The following is a 16153-nucleotide window of genomic DNA, read 5'->3' on the forward strand; positions in this document are numbered from 1 at the left end:
TTGAGTAAACAAAGAGAAAATAAAGCTATCTATTGGGTTTCACTAAAAAGTCCATTGGAAGACTTGACTATTGTTGTTAAAAGACATAGGCATTCATATTATAGAGCCACAAACCACACTAGTAAAATAAAAACATGATAACATGGGATTCGAACCAATGACAGTCTTAATTGGATAGTGCAAACCCACACCTTACTAACTGTGCTAACCAGACTGTGCATACCAGACATGCAATTTATCAGAGATTTAAGTGAATAAGCTATAGTGTCCAAGGTATTAAACATAATATATTCTATGGGGTGTCATAAGCAAGTCATCAGAATACTTTCCTACTAAATTTATAAGACATAAGCATTCAATATTTGAGTAAACAAAGAGAAAATAAAGCTATCTATTGGGTTTCACTAAAAAGTCCATTGGAAGACTTGACTATTGTTGTTAAAAGACATAGGCATTCATATTATAAAGCCACAAACCACACTAGTAAAATAAAAACATGATAACATGGGATTTGTACCAATGACAGACTTAATTTGAAAGTGCAAACCCAACACCTTACTAACTGTGCTAACCAGAAGGACAATTTGTTATAGATTTAAGTGAATAATCTAGTGTCCAAGGTACTAAACCTGATATATTCTATGGGGTGTCATAAGCAAGTCATTAGAATACTTTACTACTAAAGTTATAAGACATGCGTTCAGTATTTGAATAAACAAAGATAAAATATAGCTATCTTTTGGGTTTCACTAACAAGTCAATTGGAAGACTTGATTATTGTTGTTAAAATACATATGCATTACATTGTATAGAGCCACAAACCACACTAGTAAAATAAAAACATGATAACATGGGACTCAAACCAATGACAGTCTTAATTTGATAGTGCAAACCCAACACCTTACTAACTGTGCTAACCAGACTGTGCACACCAGACACACAATTTATCAGAGATTTTAGTGAATAAGCTACAGTGTCCAAGGTACTAAATATAATATATTCTATGGGGTGTCATAAGCAAGTCATTAGAATACTTTCCTACTGAATTTATAAGACATAAGCATTCAATATTTGAGTAGACAAAGAGAAAATAAAGCTATCTATTGGGTTTCACTAAAAGGTCCATTGGAGGACTTGACTATTGTTGTTAAAAGACATAGGCATTCATATTATAGAGCCACAAACCATACTAGCAAAATAAAAACATGATAACATGGGATTCGAACCAATGACAGTCTTAATTTGATAGTGCAAACACACACCTTACTAACTGTGCTAACCAGACTGTGCATACCAGACACACAATTTATCAGAGATTTAAGTGAATAAGCTACAGTATCCAAGGTATTAAACATAATATATTCTATGGGGTGTCATAAGCAAGTCATCAGAATACTTTCCTACTAAATTTATAAGACATAAGCATTCAATATTTGAGTAAGCAAAAAGAAAATAAAGCTATCTATTGGGTTTCACTAAAAAGTCCATTGGAAGACTTGACTATTGTTGTTAAAAGACATAGGCATTCATATTATAAAGCCACAAACCACACTAGTAAAATAAAAACATGATAACATGGGATTCGTACCAATGACAGTCTTAATTTGAAAGTGCAAACCCAACACTTTACTAACTGTGCTAACCAGACAGACAGTTTATTATAGATTTAAGTGAATAATCTAGTGTCCAAGGTACTAAACATAATATATTCTATGGGGTGTCATAAGCAAGTCATTAGAAAACTTTCATACTAAATTTATAAGACATAAGCATTCAATATTTGAGTAAACATAGAGAAAATAAAGCTATCTATTGCGTTTCACTAAAAAGTCCATTGGAAGACTTGACTATTGTTGTTAAAAGACATAGGCATTCATATTATAGAGCCACAAACCACACTAGTAAAATAAAAACATGATAACATGGGACTCAAACCTATGACAGTCTTAATTTGATAGTGCAAACCCAACACCTTACTAACTGTGCTAACCGGACGGTGCATTCCAAACACACAATTTATCAGAGATTTAAGTGAATAAGCTACAGTGTCCAAGGTACTAAATATAATATATTCTATGGGGTGTCATAAGCAAGTCATTAGAATACTTTACTATTAATGTTATAAGACATATGCATTCAATATTTGAGTAAACAAAGAGAAAATAAAGCTATCTATTGGGTTTCACTAAAAAGTCCATTGGAGGACTTGACTATTGTTGTTAAAAGACATAGGCATTCATATTATAGAGCCACAAACCACACTAGTAAAATAAAAACATGATAACATGGGACTCAAACCAATGACAGTCTTAATTTGATAGTGCAAACCCAACACCTTCCTAACTGTGCTAACCAGACTGTGCATACCAGGCACACAATTTATCAGAGATTTTAGTGAATAAGCTACAGTGTCCAAGGTACTAAAAATAATATATTCTATGGGGTGTCATAAGCAAGTCATTAGAATACTTTCCTACTGAATTTATAAGACATAAGCATTCAATATTTGAGTAAACAAAGAGAAAATAAAGCTATCTATTGGGTTTCACTAAAAAGTCCATTGGAAGACTTGACTATTGTTGTTAAAAGACATAGGCATTCCTATTATAGAGCCACAAACCACACTAGTAAAATAAAAACATGATAACATGGGACTCAAAACAATGACAGTCTTAATTTGATAGTGCAAACCCAACACCTTACTAACTGTGCTAACCAGACAGACAATTTATTATAGATTTAAGTGAATAATCTAGTGTCCAAGGTACTAAACATAATATATTCTATGGGGTGTCATAAGCAAGTCATTAGAAAACGTTCCTACTAAATTTATAAGACATATGCATTCAATATTTGAGTAAACAAAGAGAAAATAAAGCTATCTATTGGGTTTCACTAAAAGGTCCATTGGAGGTCTTGACTATTGTTGTTAAAAGACATAGGCATTCATATTATAGAGCCACAAACCACACTAGTAAAATAAAAACATGATAACATGGGATTCGAACCAATGACAGTCTTAATTGGATAGTGCAAACCCACACCTTACTAACTGTGCTAACCAGACTGTGCATACCAGACATACAATTTATCAGAGATTTAAGTGAATAAGCTATAGTGTCCAAGGTATTAAACATAATATATTCTATGGGGTGTCATAAGCAAGTCATCAGAATACTTTCCTACTAAATTTATAAGACATAAGCATTCAATATTTGAGTAAACAAAGAGAAAATAAAGCTATCTATTGGGTTTCACTAAAAAGTCCATTGGAAGACTTGACTATTGTTGTTAAAAGACATAGGCATTCATATTATAAAGCCACAAACCACACTAGTAAAATAAAAACATGATAACATGGGATTTGTACCAATGACAGTCTTAATTTGAAAGTGCAAACCCAACACCTTTCTAACTGTGCTAACCATAAAGACAATTTGTTATAGATTTAAGTGAATAATCTAGTGTCCAAGGTACTAAACCTGATATATTCTATGGGGTGACATAAGCAAGTCATTAGAATACTTTACTACTAAAGTTATAAGACATGCATTCAGTATTTGAATAAACAAAGATAAAATATAGCTATCTTTTGGGTTTCACTAACAAGTCAATTGGAAGACTTGATTATTGTTGTTAAAATACATATGCATTACATTGTATAGAGCCACAAACCACACTAGTAAAATAAAAACATGCTTACATGGGATTCAAACCAATGACAGTCTTAGTTTGAAAGTGCAAACACAACACCTTACCAACTGTGCTAACCAGTCTGCACACAATCCACACAATTGATCAGAGATTTAAGTAAATCAGCTACAGTGTCCACGGTACTAAACATGATATATTCTATAGGGTGTCATAAGCAAGTCATTAGAATACTTTACTATTAATGTTATAAGACATATGCATTCAATATTTGAGTAAACAAAGAGAAAATAAAGCTATCTATTGGGTTTCACTAAAAAGTCTATTGGAAGAATTGACTTGTTGTTAAAAGACATAGGCATTCATATTATAGAGCCACAAACCACACTAGTAAAATAAAAACATGATAACATGGGACTAGAACCAACGACAGTCTTAATTTGATAGTGCAAACCCAACACCTTAGTAACTGTGCTAACCTGACGGTGCATACCAAACACACAATTTATCAGAGATTTAAGTGAATAAGCTACAGTGTCCAAGGTACTAAATATAATATATTCTATGGGGTGTCATAAGCAAGTCATTAGAATACTTTACTATTAATGTTATAAGACATATGCATTCAATATTTGAGTAAACAAAGAGAAAATAAAGCTATCTATTGGGTTTCACTAAAAAGTCCATTGGAAGACTTGACTATTGTTGTTAAAAGACATAGGCATTCATATTATAGAGCCACAAACCACACTAGTAAAATAAAAACATGATAACATGGGACTCAAACCAATGACAGTCTTAATTTGATAGTGCAAACCCAACACCTTACTAACTGTGCTAACCAGACAGACAATTTATTATAGATTTAAGTGAATAATCTAGTGTCCAAGGTACTAAACATAATATATTCTATTGGGTGTCATAAGCAAGTCATTAGAAAACTTTCCTACTAAATTTATAAGACATATGCATTCAATATTTGAGTAAACAAAGAGAAAATAAAGCTATCTATTGGGTTTCACTAAAAGGTCCATTGGAGGACTTGACTATTGTTGTTAAAAGACACAGGCATTCATATTATAGAGCCACAAACCACACTAGTAAAATAAAAACATGATAACATGGGATTCGAACCAATGACAGTCTTAATTGGATAGTGCAAACCCACACCTTACTAACTGTGCTAACCAGACTGTGCATACCAGACTCACAATTTATCAGAGATTTAAGTGAATAAGCTATAGTGTCCAAGGTATTAAACATAATATATTCTATGGGGTGTCATAAGCAAGTCATCAGAATACTTTCCTACTAAATTTATAAGACATAAGCATTCAATATTTGAGTAAACAAAGAGAAAATAAAGCTATCTATTGGGTTTCACTAAAAAGTCCATTGGAAGACTTGACTATTGTTGTTAAAAGACATAGGCATTCATATTATAGAGCCACAAACCACACTAGTAAAATAAAAACATGATAACATGGGTTTTGTACCAATGACAGTCTTAATTTGAAAGTGCAAACCCAACACCTTAATAACTGTGCTAACCGGACGGTGCATACCAAGCACACAATTTATCAGAGATTTTAGTGAATAAGCTACAGTGTCCAAGGTACTAAATATAATATATTCTATGGGGTGTCATAAGCAAGTCATTAGAATACTTTCCTACTGAATTTATAAGACATAAGCATTCAATATTTGAGTAAACAAAGAGAAAATAAAGCTATCTATTGGGTTTCACTAAAAAGTCCATTGGAAGACTTGACTATTGTTGTTAAAAGACATAGGCATTCATATTATAGAGCCACAAACCACACTAGTAAAATAAAAACATGATAACATGGGACTCAAACCAATGACAGTCTTAATTTGATAGTGCAAATCCAACACCTTACTAACTGTGCTAACCAGACAGACAATTTATTATAGATTTAAGTGAATAATCTAGTGTCCAAGGTACTAAACATAATATATTCTATGGGGTGTCATAAGCAAGTCATTAGAAAACGTTCCTACTAAATTTATAAGACATATGCATTCAATATTTGAGTAAACAAAGAGAAAATAAAGCTATCTATTGGGTTTCACTAAAAGGTCCATTGGAGGACTTGACTATTGTTGTTAAAAGACATAGGCATTCATATTATAGAGCCACAAACCACACTAGTAAAATAAAAACATGATAACATTGTATTTGAACCAATGACAGTCTTAATCGGATAGTGCAAACCCACACCTTACTAACTGTGCTAACCAGACTGTGCATACCAGTCATACAATTTATCAGAGATTTAAGTGAATAAGCTATAGTGTCCAAGGTATTAAACATAATATATTCTATGGGGTGTCATAAGCAAGTCATCAGAATACTTTCCTACTAAATTTATAAGACATAAGCATTCAATATTTGAGTAAACAAAGAGAAAATAAAGCTATCTATTGGGTTTCACTAAAAAGTCCATTGGAAGACTTGACTATTGTTGTTAAAAGACATAGGCATTCATATTATAAAGCCACAAACCACACTAGTAAAATAGAAACATGATAACATGGGATTTGTACCAATGACAGTCTTAATTTGAAAGTGCAAACCCAACACCTTACTAACTGTGCTAACCAGAAAGACAAGTTGTTATAGATTTAAGTGAATAATCTAGTGTCCAAGGTACTAAACCTGATATATTCTATGGGGTGTCATAAGCAAGTCATTAGAATACTTTACTACTAAAGTTATAAGACATGCATTCAGTATTTGAATAAACAAAGATAAAATATAGCTATCTTTTGGGTTTCACTAACAAGTCAATTGGAAGACTTGATTATTGTTGTTAAAATACATATGCATTACATTGTATAGAGCCACAAACCACACTAGTAAAATAAATACATGCTTACATGGGATTCAAACCAATGACAGTCTTAGTTTGATAGTGCAAACACAACACCTTACCAACTGTGCTAACCAGTCTGCACACAATCCACACAATTGATCAGAGATTTAAGTAAATCAGCTACAGTGTCCACGGTACTAAACATGATATATTCTATAGGGTGTCATAAGCAAGTCATTAGAATTCTTTACTATTAATGTTATAAGACATATGCATTCAATATTTGAGTAAACAAAGAGAAAATAAAGCTATCTATTGGGTTTCACTAAAAAGTCTATTGGAAGAATTGACTTGTTGTTAAAAGACATAGGCATTCATATTATAGAGCCACAAACCACACTAGTAAAATAAAAACATGATAACATGGGATTCAAAACAATGACAGTCTTAATTTGATAGTGCTAACCCAACACCTTACTAACTGTGCTAACCAGACTGTGCATACCAGACACACAATTTATCAGAGATTTAAGTGAATAAGCTACAGTGTCCAAGGTATTAAACATAATATATTCTATGGGGTGTCATAAGCAAGTCATTAGAATACTTTCCTACTAAATTTATAAGACATAAGCATTCAGTATTTGAGTAGACAAAGAGAAAATAAAGCTATCTATTTGGTTTCACTAAAAAGTCCATTGGAAGACTTGACTATTGTTGTTAAAAGACATAGGCATTCATATTATAGAGCCACAAACCACACTAGTAAAATAAAAACATGATAACATGGGATTTGTACCAATGACAGTCTTAATTTGAAAGTGCAAACCCAACACCTTACTAACTGTGCTAACCGGACGGTGCATTCCAAACACACAATTTATCAGAGATTTAAGTGAATAAGCTACAGTGTCCAAGGTACTAAATATAATATATTCTATGGGGTGTCATAAGCAAGTCATTAGAATACTTTCCTACTGAATTTATAAGACATAAGCATTCAATATTTGAGTAAACAAAGAGAAAATAAAGCTATCTATTGGGTTTCACTAAAAAGTCCATTGGAAGACTTGACTATTGTTGTTAAAAGACATAGGCATTCCTATTATAGAGCCACAAACCACACTAGTAAAATAAAAACATGATAACATGGGACTCAAAACAATGACAGTCTTAATTTGATAGTGCAAACCCAACACCTTACTAACTGTGCTAACCAGACAGACAATTTATTATAGATTTAAGTGAATAATCTAGTGTCCAAGGTACTAAACATAATATATTCTATGGGGTGTCATAAGCAAGTCATTAGAAAACGTTCCTACTAAATTTATAAGACATATGCATTCAATATTTGAGTAAACAAAGAGAAAATAAAGCTATCTATTGGGTTTCACTAAAAAGTCCATTGGAGGACTTGACTATTGTTGTTAAAAGACATAGGCATTCATATTATAGAGCCACAAACCACACTAATAAAATAGAAACATGATAACATGGGATTCGAACCAATGACAGTCTTAATTGGATAGTGCAAACCCACACCTTACTAACTGTGCTAACCAGACTGTGCATACCAGACATACAATTTATCAGAGATTTAAGTGAATAAGCTATAGTGTCCAAGGTATTAAACATAATATATTCTATGGGGTGTCATAAGCAAGTCATCAGAATACTTTCCTACTAAATTTATAAGACATAAGCATTCAATATTTGAGTAAACAAAGAGAAAATAAAGCTATCTATTGGGTTTCACTAAAAAGTCCATTGGAAGACTTGACTATTGTTGTTAAAAGACATAGGCATTCATATTATAAAGCCACAAACCACACTAGTAAAATAAAAACATGATAACATGGGATTTGTACCAATGACAGTCTTAATTTGAAAGTGCAAACCCAACACCTTACTAACTGTGCTAACCAGAAAGACAAGTTGTTATAGATTTAAGTGAATAATCTAGTGTCCAAGGTACTAAACCTGATATATTCTATGGGGTGTCATAAGCAAGTCATTAGAATACTTTACTACTAAAGTTATAAGACATGCATTCAGTATTTGAATAAACAAAGATAAAATATAGCTATCTTTTGGGTTTCACTAACAAGTCAATTGGAAGACTTGATTATTGTTGTTAAAATACATATGCATTACATTGTATAGAGCCACAAACCACACTAGTAAAATAAATACATGCTTACATGGGATTCAAACCAATGACAGTCTTAGTTTGATAGTGCAAACACAACACCTTACCAACTGTGCTAACCAGTCTGCACACAATCCACACAATTGATCAGAGATTTAAGTAAATCAGCTACAGTGTCCACGGTACTAAACATGATATATTCTATAGGGTGTCATAAGCAAGTCATTAGAATTCTTTACTATTAATGTTATAAGACATATGCATTCAATATTTGAGTAAACAAAGAGAAAATAAAGCTATCTATTGGGTTTCACTAAAAAGTCTATTGGAAGAATTGACTTGTTGTTAAAAGACATAGGCATTCATATTATAGAGCCACAAACCACACTAGTAAAATAAAAACATGATAACATGGGATTCAAAACAATGACAGTCTTAATTTGATAGTGCTAACCCAACACCTTACTAACTGTGCTAACCAGACTGTGCATACCAGACACACAATTTATCAGAGATTTAAGTGAATAAGCTACAGTGTCCAAGGTATTAAACATAATATATTCTATGGGGTGTCATAAGCAAGTCATTAGAATACTTTCCTACTAAATTTATAAGACATAAGCATTCAGTATTTGAGTAGACAAAGAGAAAATAAAGCTATCTATTTGGTTTCACTAAAAAGTCCATTGGAAGACTTGACTATTGTTGTTAAAAGACATAGGCATTCATATTATAGAGCCACAAACCACACTAGTAAAATAAAAACATGATAACATGGGACTAGAACCAACGACAGTCTTAATTTGATAGTGCAAACCCAACACCTTAGTAACTGTGCTAACCTGACGGTGCATACCAAACACACAATTTATCAGAGATTTAAGTGAATAAGCTACAGTGTCCAAGGTACTAAATATAATATATTCTATGGGGTGTCATAAGCAAGTCATTAGAATACTTTCCTACTGAATTTATAAGACATAAGCATTCAATATTTGAGTAAACAAAGAGAAAATAAAGCTATCTATTGGGTTTCACTAAAAAGTCCATTGGAAGACTTGACTATTGTTGTTAAAAGACATAGGCATTCATATTATAGAGCCACAAACCACACTAGTAAAATAAAAACATGATAACATGGGATTTGTACCAATGACAGTCTTAATTTGAAAGTGCAAACCCAACACCTTACTAACTGTGCTAACCGGACGGTGCATTCCAAACACACAATTTATCAGAGATTTAAGTGAATAAGCTACAGTGTCCAAGGTACTAAATATAATATATTCTATGGGGTGTCATAAGCAAGTCATTAGAATACTTTCCTACTGAATTTATAAGACATAAGCATTCAATATTTGAGTAAACAAAGAGAAAATAAAGCTATCTATTGGGTTTCACTAAAAAGTCCATTGGAAGACTTGACTATTGTTGTTAAAAGACATAGGCATTCCTATTATAGAGCCACAAACCACACTAGTAAAATAAAAACATGATAACATGGGACTCAAAACAATGACAGTCTTAATTTGATAGTGCAAACCCAACACCTTACTAACTGTGCTAACCAGACAGACAATTTATTATAGATTTAAGTGAATAATCTAGTGTCCAAGGTACTAAACATAATATATTCTATGGGGTGTCATAAGCAAGTCATTAGAAAACGTTCCTACTAAATTTATAAGACATATGCATTCAATATTTGAGTAAACAAAGAGAAAATAAAGCTATCTATTGGGTTTCACTAAAAAGTCCATTGGAGGACTTGACTATTGTTGTTAAAAGACATAGGCATTCATATTATAGAGCCACAAACCACACTAATAAAATAGAAACATGATAACATGGGATTCGAACCAATGACAGTCTTAATTGGATAGTGCAAACTCACACCTTACTAACTGTGCTAACCAGACTGTGCATACCAGACATACAATTTATCAGAGATTTAAGTGAATAAGCTATAGTGTCCAAGGTATTAAACATAATATATTCTATGGGGTGTCATAAGCAAGTCATCAGAATACTTTCCTACTAAATTTATAAGACATAAGCATTCAATATTTGAGTAAACAAAGAGAAAATAAAGCTATCTATTGGGTTTCACTAAAAAGTCCATTGGAAGACTTGACTATTGTTGTTAAAAGACATAGGCATTCATATTATAAAGCCACAAACCACACTAGTAAAATAAAAACATGATAACATGGGATTTGTACCAATGACAGTCTTAATTTGAAAGTGCAAACCCAACACCTTACTAACTGTGCTAACCATAAAGACAATTTGTTATAGATTTAAGTGAATAATCTAGTGTCCAAGGTACTAAACCTGATATATTCTATGGGGTGTCATAAGCAAGTCATTAGAATACTTTACTACTAAAGTTATAAGACATGCATTCAGTATTTGAATAAACAAAGATAAAATATAGCTATCTTTTGGGTTTCACTAACAAGTCAATTGGAAGACTTGATTATTGTTGTTAAAATACATATGCATTACATTGTATAGAGCCACAAACCACACTAGTAAAATAAATACATGCTTACATGGGATTCAAACCAATGACAGTCTTAGTTTGATAGTGCAAACACAACACCTTACCAACTGTGCTAACCAGTCTGCACACAATCCACACAATTGATCAGAGATTTAAGTAAATCAGCTACAGTGTCCACGGTACTAAACATGATATATTCTATAGGGTGTCATAAGCAAGTCATTAGAATTCTTTACTATTAATGTTATAAGACATATGCATTCAATATTTGAGTAAACAAAGAGAAAATAAAGCTATCTATTGGGTTTCACTAAAAAGTCTATTGGAAGAATTGACTTGTTGTTAAAAGACATAGGCATTCATATTATAGAGCCACAAACCACACTAGTAAAATAAAAACATGATAACATGGGATTCAAAACAATGACAGTCTTAATTTGATAGTGCTAACCCAACACCTTACTAACTGTGCTAACCAGACTGTGCATACCAGACACACAATTTATCAGAGATTTAAGTGAATAAGCTACAGTGTCCAAGGTATTAAACATAATATATTCTATGGGGTGTCATAAGCAAGTCATTAGAATACTTTCCTACTAAATTTATAAGACATAAGCATTCAGTATTTGAGTAGACAAAGAGAAAATAAAGCTATCTATTTGGTTTCACTAAAAAGTCCATTGGAAGACTTGACTATTGTTGTTAAAAGACATAGGCATTCATATTATAGAGCCACAAACCACACTAGTAAAATAAAAACATGATAACATGGGACTCAAACCAATGACAGTCTTAATTTGATAGTGCAAACCCAACACCTTACTAACTGTGCTAACCAGACTGTGCATACCAGACACACAATTTATCAGAGATTTTAGTGAATAAGCTACAGTGTCCAAGGTACTAAATATAATATATTCTATGGGGTGTCATAAGCAAGTCATTAGAATACTTACCTACTGAATTTATAAGACATAAGCATTCAATATTTGAGTAAACAAAGAGAAAATAAAGCTATCTATTGGGTTTCACTAAAAAGTCCATTGGAAGACTTGACTATTGTTGTTAAAAGACATAGGCATTCATATTATAGAGCCACAAACCACACTAGTAAAATAAAAACATGATAACATGGGATTTGTACCAATGACAGTCTTAATTTGAAAGTGCAAACCCAACACCTTACTAACTGTGCTAACCGGACGGTGCATTCCAAACACACAATTTATCAGAGATTTAAGTGAATAAGCTACAGTGTCCAAGGTACTAAATATAATATATTCTATGGGGTGTCATAAGCAAGTCATTAGAATACTTTCCTACTGAATTTATAAGACATAAGCATTCAATATTTGAGTAAACAAAGAGAAAATAAAGCTATCTATTGGGTTTCACTAAAAAGTCCATTGGAAGACTTGACTATTGTTGTTAAAAGACATAGGCATTCCTATTATAGAGCCACAAACCACACTAGTAAAATAAAAACATGATAACATGGGACTCAAAACAATGACAGTCTTAATTTGATAGTGCAAACCCAACACCTTACTAACTGTGCTAACCAGACAGACAATTTATTATAGATTTAAGTGAATAATCTAGTGTCCAAGGTACTAAACATAATATATTCTATGGGGTGTCATAAGCAAGTCATTAGAAAACGTTCCTACTAAATTTATAAGACATATGCATTCAATATTTGAGTAAACAAAGAGAAAATAAAGCTATCTATTGGGTTTCACTAAAAAGTCCATTGGAGGACTTGACTATTGTTGTTAAAAGACATAGGCATTCATATTATAGAGCCACAAACCACACTAATAAAATAGAAACATGATAACATGGGATTCGAACCAATGACAGTCTTAATTGGATAGTGCAAACCCACACCTTACTAACTGTGCTAACCAGACTGTGCATACCAGACATACAATTTATCAGAGATTTAAGTGAATAAGCTATAGTGTCCAAGGTATTAAACATAATATATTCTATGGGGTGTCATAAGCAAGTCATCAGAATACTTTCCTACTAAATTTATAAGACATAAGCATTCAATATTTGAGTAAACAAAGAGAAAATAAAGCTATCTATTGGGTTTCACTAAAAAGTCCATTGGAAGACTTGACTATTGTTGTTAAAAGACATAGGCATTCATATTATAAAGCCACAAACCACACTAGTAAAATAAAAACATGATAACATGGGATTTGTACCAATGACAGTCTTAATTTGAAAGTGCAAACCCAACACCTTACTAACTGTGCTAACCATAAAGACAATTTGTTATAGATTTAAGTGAATAATCTAGTGTCCAAGGTACTAAACCTGATATATTCTATGGGGTGTCATAAGCAAGTCATTAGAATACTTTACTACTAAAGTTATAAGACATGCATTCAGTATTTGAATAAACAAAGATAAAATATAGCTATCTTTTGGGTTTCACTAACAAGTCAATTGGAAGACTTGATTATTGTTGTTAAAATACATATGCATTACATTGTATAGAGCCACAAACCACACTAGTAAAATAAAAACATGCTTACATGGGATTCAAACAAATGACAATCTTAGTTTGATAGTGCAAACACAACACCTTACCAACTGTGCTAACCAGTCTGCACACAATCCACACAATTGATCAGAGATTTAAGTAAATCAGCTACAGTGTCCACGGTACTAAACATGATATATTCTATAGGGTGTCATAAGCAAGTCATTAGAATACTTTACTATTAATGTTATAAGACATATGCATTCAATATTTGAGTAAACAAAGAGAAAATAAAGCTATCTATTGGGTTTCACTAAAAAGTCTATTGGAAGAATTGACTTGTTGTTAAAAGACATAAGCATTCATATTATAGAGCCACAAACCACACTAGTAAAATAAAAACATGATAACATGGGACTCAAACCAATGACAGTCTTAATTTGATAGTGCAAACCCAACACCTTACTAACTGTGCTAACCAGACTGTGCATACCAGACACACAATTTATCAGAGATTTTAGTGAATAAGCTACAGTGTCCAAGGTACTAAATATAATATATTCTATGGGGTGTCATAAGCAAGTCATTAGAATACTTTCCTACTAAATTTATAAGACATAAGCATTCAATATTTGAGTAAACAAAGAGAAAATAAAGCTATCTATTGGGTTTCACTAAAAAGCCCATTGGAAGACTTGACTATTGTTGTTAAAAGACATAGGCATTCATATTATAAAGCCACAAACCACACTAGTAAAATAAAAACATGATAACATGGTATTCGTACCAATGACAGTCTTAATTTGAAAGTGCAAACCCAACACCTTACTAACTGTGCTAACCAGACAGACAATTTATTGTAGATTTAAGTGAATAATCTAGTGTCCAAGGTACTAAACATAATATATTCTATGGGGTGTCATAAGCAAGTCATTAGAAAACTTTCCTACTAAATTTATAAGACATAAGCATTCAATATTTGAGTAAACATAGAGAAAATAAAGCTATCTATTGAGTTTCACTAAAAAGTCCATTGGAATACTTGACTATTGTTGTTAAAAGACATAGGCATTCATATTATAGAGCCACAAACCACACTAGTAAAATAAAAACATGATAACATAGGATTCGAACCAATGACAGTCTCAATTTGAAAGTGCAAACCCAACACCTTACTAACTGTGCTAACCAGACAGACAATTTATTATAGATTTAAGTGAATAAGCTACAGTGTCCAAGGTACTAAACATAATATATTCTATGGGGTGTCATAAGCAAGTCATTAGAAAACGTTCCTACTAAATTTATAAGACATATGCATTCAATATTTGAGTAAACAAAGAGAAAATAAAGCTATCTATTGGGTTTCACTAAAAAGTCCATTGGAGGACTTGACTATTGTTGTTAAAAGACATAGGCATTCATATTATAGAGCCACAAACCACACTAGTAAAATAAAAACATGATAACAAGGGATACAAACCAATGACAGTCTTAATTTGATAGTGCAAACCTAACACCTTACTAACTGTGCTAACCAGACTGTGCATACCAGACATACAATTTATCAGAGATTTAGGTGAATAAGCTATAGTGTCCAAGGTATTAAACATAATATATTCTATGGGGTGTCATAAGCAAGTCATCAGAATACTTTCCTACTAAATTTATAAGACATAAGCATTCAATATTTGAGTAAACAAAGAGAAAATAAAGCTATCTATTGGGTTTCACTAAAAAGTCCATTGGAAGACTTGACTATTGTTGTTAAAAGACATAGGCATTCATATTATAAAGCCACAAACCACACTAGTAAAATAAAAACATGATAACATGGGATTCGAACCAATGACAATCTTAATTGGATAGTGCAAACCCACACTTTACTAACTGTGCTAACCAGACTGTGCATACCAGACACACAATTTATCAGAGATTTAAGTGAATAAGCTACAGTGTCCAAGGTATTAAACATAATATATTCTATGGGGTGTCATAAGCAAGTCATTAGAATACTTTCCTACTGAATTTATAAGACATAAACATTCAATATTTGAGTAGACAAAGAGAAAATAAAGCTATCTATTGGGTTTCACTAAAAGGTCCATTGGAGGACTTGACTATTGTTGTTAAAAGACATAGGCATTCATATTATAGAGCCACAAACCACACTAGTAAAATAAAAACATGATATTTGAACCAATGACAGTCTTAATTGGATAGTGCAAACCCACACCTTACTAACTGTGCTAACCAGACTGTGCATACCAGACATACAATTTATCAGAGATTTAAGTGAATAAGCTATAGTGTCCAAGGTATTAAACATAATATATTCTATGGGGTGTCATAAGCAAGTCATCAGAATACTTTCCTACTAAATTTATAAGACATAAGCATTCAATATTTGAGTAAACAAAGAGAAAATAAAGCTATCTATTGGGTTTCACTAAAAAGTCCATTGGAAGACTTGACTATTGTTGTTAAAAGACATAGGCATTCATATT

Source organism: Pseudophryne corroboree, chromosome 8 (genome assembly GCF_028390025.1).
Source record: "Pseudophryne corroboree isolate aPseCor3 chromosome 8, aPseCor3.hap2, whole genome shotgun sequence".
NCBI lineage: Eukaryota > Metazoa > Chordata > Amphibia > Anura > Myobatrachidae > Pseudophryne > Pseudophryne corroboree.